Genomic DNA, 6,000 nt, shown 5'->3' with positions numbered 1-6,000 from the left:
TGTGAGTTTTAAAAACTTTCCGTTGTCTTGAAGCAACAGAATCGTATGCAATGCATACTGAAGGCAGAAGGGAAAAAAAAAAACCCAGACTATGCTTAAATGTATTTCCTCCCTTTTCAGTACTCTGTGCAGCCATGCCTCAACTTTAACAGAACAATTGGGCTCTGGTGATGAGATTTATGGAGTATTTCATGTTACCATTTAGGAGTCAGACCAGGTCAGTAGTGATTAGCTTTTGTGGTGACATCTGTCTAGTTCTTAATGTACAAGAGGCCAGGTTGGCAGAGCAGCCCAGCACTTGGAGTTCAGGCATACTGTGGAAAGCAGTGCAAGGATCACTTTGTACTGACACTGCTCTGGCTCTAGAGCAAAAGCTTCATTTTTTGGAGAGGAAAGGTGTCCTTACTATGATTTTGGGGGGGGGGGGGGGTGACGGGGGGAGAGAGAAGCCATACCAAGAACACTTGCTTATAACGAAGAGGGTGTAAAAGGTATTCAACATGTACCCAATATATAAAAATGTAGGGTTGTCAAGTGGTTAAAAAAATGAATCGCACTGTTAAACAATAGAATACCATTTATTTAAATTTGTGGATATTTTCTACATTTTCAAATATTGATTTCAGTTACAACAGAGAATACAGTGTTCACTTTATTTTTGATTACCGGTATTTGCACTGTCAAAAAAAACAGTATTTTTAAATTCACCTAAAAGTACTGTAGTGCAATCTCTTTATCATGAAAGTTGAATTTACAAATGTAGAATTATGTACAAAAAAACCTGCACTCAGAAATAATGTAAAATTTTAGAGCCTGCAGTCCTACTTCTTGTTGAGCCAATCACTCAGACAAACACATTTGGTTACGTTTGCAGGAGATAATGCTGCCTGTTTCTCACTTTCAGGTAACACTAAACAAGAACGGGTGTTCTCATGGCACTGTTGTCACAAGATATTTACATGCCAGATGCGCTAAAGATTCATAGGATGCCACCAGCAGAAGGTTGATTTTCTTTTTTGGTGATTTGGGTTCTGTAGTTTCCGCATGGGAGTGTTGGTCTTTTAAGACGTCTGAAAGCATGCTCCACACCTTATCTCAGATTTTGGAAGGCACTTCAGATTTTTAAACCTTGGGTTGAGTGCGATAGCTATCTTTAGAAATCTCACATCAGTATCTTTGTGTTCTGTCGGATCTGCAGTGAAAGTGTTCTTAAAATGAACAACCTCTGCTGGGTCACCATCAGAGACTGCTATAACATGAAATATATGGCAGAACGTGGGTAAAACAGAGCAGGGGACATAGAATTCTCCCCCAAGGAGTTCAGTCACAAATTTCATGAATGTATTTTTTTTTTAATGAGCATCATCACATGGAAGCATGTCCTCTGGAATGGTAGCCAAAGCATAAGGGGGCATAAGAATGTTCAGCATATCTGGCATGTAAATATCTTGCAATACTGGCTACAGAAGTGCTATACAATGCCTGTTCTCACTTTCTGGCAACACTGTAAATAACAAGCAGGCAGCATTATCTCCTGTAAATGTAAGCACACTTGTTTGTCTTAGCAATTGGGTGAATAAGAAGTAGGACTGAGTGGACTTGTTAGCCTCTGAAGTTTTACATGGTTTTGATTTTGAGTGCAGTTATGTAACAAAATTTGTAAGCTGCACTTTCATAACAGAGGTTGCACTATGGAACTTTAACCTATTTCTTAGCATTTTTACAGTACAAATATTAAAAAAGTTACCTTTAACTGTTGTTGTTTGGGATGTGTTGCTTGTATCCATTCCAATTAGGTGTGTGCGCGCTGCGTGCATGATCATTGATTTTTTACCTTAGCAACACCTGGTGGGTCAGCTGTGGAGCCCCCTGGAATGGCGCCTTAATGGCACTGAATATAGACCTCTGCCAACCCAGCGCCCCCTCAGTTCCTTCTTATCGGCTACTCCGACAAAGGGGAAGGAGGGCGAGTTTGGAATGGATATGAGCATCACATCTCAAAGAACAACAGTTACAAAGATAAAGTATCCATTTTTTCTTCGAGTGTTTGCTCATATCGATTCCAATTAAGTGACTCCCAAGCCTTCCCTAGGCGGTGGGGTTGGAGTGAGACATCGCTGAGTGCAGAACCGCTAAACCAAATGCGACATCGTCTCTAGACTGCTGAGCTAACGTGTAGCGAGCGGCAAAGGTATGTACCGATGACCAAACTGCAGCTCTACGGATCTTGTGAATTGGAACCTGGGCCAGGAAAGCGGCCGATGAGGCTTCAGCCCTCATGAAGTGGGCAGTGAGGCATGGGGTTGGGACACTGGCCAAATCGTAGCAAGCATGGATCATGATCCAAGAGCAGATGCGTTGCGAGGCGACCAGTAGGCCTTTCAGCCGGTTGGCCACTGCAGTGAAGAGCTGGGTCGTTTTCCTAAACAGCTTCGTATGCTCGATATAGAATGCGAGGGCCCTATGAACGTCCAGAATGTGCATATGTTGATCCTGCCGCATAGCATGCGGCTTCGGGTGAAAGACCGAGAGGAAAATGTCCTGGTTCACGTGAAAAGCTGATATCACCTGGGGAGAAAGGCAGGGTGGGGGCAAAGCTGCACCTTGTCTTTATGGAAAAAACTGTATATGGCTGCTCTGACGAGGGCTCTGATTTCAGATATGCATCTCGCTGAAGTGATGGCTACAAGGAAGGCTGTCTTCCAAGATAGGTAAAGGAATGAGCAGGTGGCCATTGGCTCAAACAGGGGCCCCATGAGCCTGGAGAGGACCAGATTAAGGTCTCATGCCGGAACTGGTTGTCGCACTTGTGGGGAGAGGCAATCTAAACCCTTCAGAAATCTAACTACCATCAGGTTGGAGAAGACGGAGGAAGCAAGTTCTGGATGGAAAGCCAAGATGGCTGCCAGGTGCACCCTGACAGATGGTATCACCAGGCCCTGCTGCTTTAGGGATAAGAGAGAGTCTAGGATGAGAGGTATCAATGCCTGCAATGGGTGTGTGTCACACTGCTCGCACCAACAGGAGAAATGCCTCCATTTAGCCAGGTATGTGGCTCGAGTCGAGGGTTTCCTGCTTCCTAACGCAACCTGCTGCACCGACTGTGAGCAGAGTAACTCCGACCGAGGTAGCCATGCAGCCACCATGCTGTAAGGTGGCGTGATTGCAGGGCGGGGTGACATAGTCATCCATGGTCCTGCGAGATCAGGTTCGGCCACAGTGGGAGCATGATCGGAGGCTCTGCCGAGAACCCCAGGAGTGCGGTGTACCAGTGCTGCCTGGGCCATGCTGAGGCAACCAGAATCATGTGTGCCTTGTCCCTGCACAGCTTGAGTAGGACCCTGTGTACCAGCGGGAATGGAGGGAAGGCGTAGAACAGCTGGTCTTTCCACGGAAGTAGGAAAGCATCTGATAGGGAACCCTGAGAGTGCCCCTGGAGAGAACAGAACACTTCCGATTGATGCGCGAGGCGAATAGATGGACCTGGAGAAACCCCCACCTCAGGAAGATGAAGTGGATGGATATCTGGACAAAATCGACCGCTTGTGAGGCTGCAAGGACCTGCTGAGGTGGTCTGCCAGCGTGTTCTGGACCCTTGGGAGAAACAATGCCAACAGATATCAAGTGGACTATGCAGAATTCCCACAGGCGAATGGCCTCCTGGCATGGGGGATGACCGAGCTCCCCCTTAATTGTTGATATAGAATGTGGCCATGGTGTTGTCTGTGAGGACTGCCACACAATGGCCATGTAGGTGCTCACGAAATGCTTGAAACGCTAGGCGTACTGCCATCAGTTCTCGTACATTGATATGCAGAGTCAGATCGGATGTGGTCCACAGGCCCTGTGTTTGGAGTTCCCCGAGGTGGGCACCCCATCCCAGAGATGATGCGTCTGTGACCAGGTATCAGGAGGGTTGTGGGGTGTGAAATGGTACCCCATTGCACACCGATGTGGGGTCCAGCCACCAACAGAGGGAAGTCAAAAACTAATCACGGACAGTGACCACCATGCTCAGGCTGTCTCAACCTGGTCGATATACTGTTAATAACCAGGCCTGAAGCGTGCAAAGCAGAAGTCTGGCAGGCCTGGTTATGTAAGTGCATGAAGCCATGTGCCCCGGAAGGCCGAGGCACCTCTTTACCGTGGAAGTCGGAAAGTTTAGGAGGCTGCCAATGATGCTCGCCATCGACTGAAAGCATGCATCCAGCAAGAGAGCACGGGCGAGTCTGGAGTCCAGGACTGCCCCGATAAACTCTATTCTCTGGGTTGGTTCCAAAGTCGACTTTCCATTGTTGAGCAGGAGACCCAGCCAGTGGAACATGCTTAGGGTGAACCGAACATGGGATTGAACTTGGTCCCTGATTTGGCCTCGAATGAGCCAGTTGTTGAGATACGGAAACACCTGGATCCGTTGACGAGGAAGGTAGGCTGCCACGATGGCCGTACACTTGAACACCCTGGGAGCCATGGAGAGGCCAAAGGGAAGGACAGCCAATTGGTAGTGTTCATGATTGACCACAAAGCGAAGGAAGCGCCTGTGTGGCAGGTAAATCACTACATGGAAGTACACGTCCATCATGTAGAGGGCGGCGTACCAGCCCCCAGGATCCCGGGAAGGAATAATGGTCCCCAATGAAACCATGCGGAACTTCAACTTTACCATAAATTTTTTGAGTCAGCTCAGATCTAGGATGGGTTGAAGCCCACCCTTGGCCTTGGGGATTAGGAAAAGTAGTGGGAGGAAAACCCCCTGCCCCTTAGCTCCCTTGGAACCTCTTCGATCGCTCCTATGGACAGGAGCGTTTGGACCTCCTGTATAAGGAGTTTCTCTTGAGAGGGGTTCCTGAAGAGGGATGGGGAGGGAGGATTGGAGGAAGGGGAGAAAGAAAACTGGAGAGAATATCCCTTTTCCACTGTGTGAAGAACCCACCAGTCTGAAGTTATACGGTACCACGCACAATGGAAATGGGAGAGACGATCTCGAAATGGAGGGGAAGGATACTGAGTGGTGACTGATATGCCGTTCTCAGGCACACCTTCAAAATTTTGCTTAGGCCCTGCTGATAGTTTGGGAGGGCCTTGGTTCTCACCAGGTTGGTGGACAGTGGATTTCTTTGTACCACCTTGTCCCTGTCTTCTGTAGAAGTCCTGACGAGGGAGAGGGTAAAACCATTGAGGCTGCGGCTTAAAAGGCTTGCGCTGGGTCACTAGGGTGTGCATACCCAGGAAGCGCATGATAGCCCTGGAATCTTTCAGACTCTGTAATGTAGAGTCCGTCTTGCCTGAGAACAGGCCCTGCCCATCAGATGGCAGGTCCTGCAGGGTCTGTTGCAGCTCTGGTGGCAGGCCAGATACCTGCAACCAGGAGATGCGTCGCATGGCTATGCCCAATGCCAGGGTCCTAGCCACAGAGTCTGCTGCATCTAAGGAAGCCTGTAAGGAGGTCCTAGCCACCTTTTTGCCCTCCACTAGGGCCCCAACCTCATCCCTGGACTCCTATAAAATTAACTTCTGAAATTTCCCATGGAGTTCCATGAGTTATAGCAATATCAGCTCAGGAGCCCTTGTTGGTTTGTGATCCTGAGCTGAAGACCTCCTGCTGAATAAATTTTGCGCCCACTAGTGGTGTCCTCGGTGAATGCAAGGAAACGACATGGTCAACAGGCCCCAGCACCCTGGCGTCTTTTGATTTGGGCTCTGGGGCCTGTTGACCATGTCGTTCCCTTGCATTCACCAAGGACGCCACTAGTGAACATGGCTGAAGGTGAGTATAAAGGTACTCATACTCCTTGGAGGGGACAAAGTATTTCCTCTCCACTCCTCTAGCCGTCGGTGGGATAGAGGTGACGGTCTGGATGGTGCAGATAGGCAACGCTACTTGGGACGGGGCCTCCGCCGAAAGGATGTCCACCACTGGGTCCTCCAACTCCAGTATCTCCTCCGCTTGGAGGTCCATATTACATGCCATCTTATGTCAAAGGTCTTTTTGGGGAGGAC

The sequence above is a fragment of the Gopherus flavomarginatus genome, chromosome 8 (assembly GCF_025201925.1).
Source record: "Gopherus flavomarginatus isolate rGopFla2 chromosome 8, rGopFla2.mat.asm, whole genome shotgun sequence".
NCBI classification, from domain to species: Eukaryota; Metazoa; Chordata; order Testudines; family Testudinidae; genus Gopherus; species Gopherus flavomarginatus.
Note: the sequence above shows the minus strand (reverse complement) of the source record.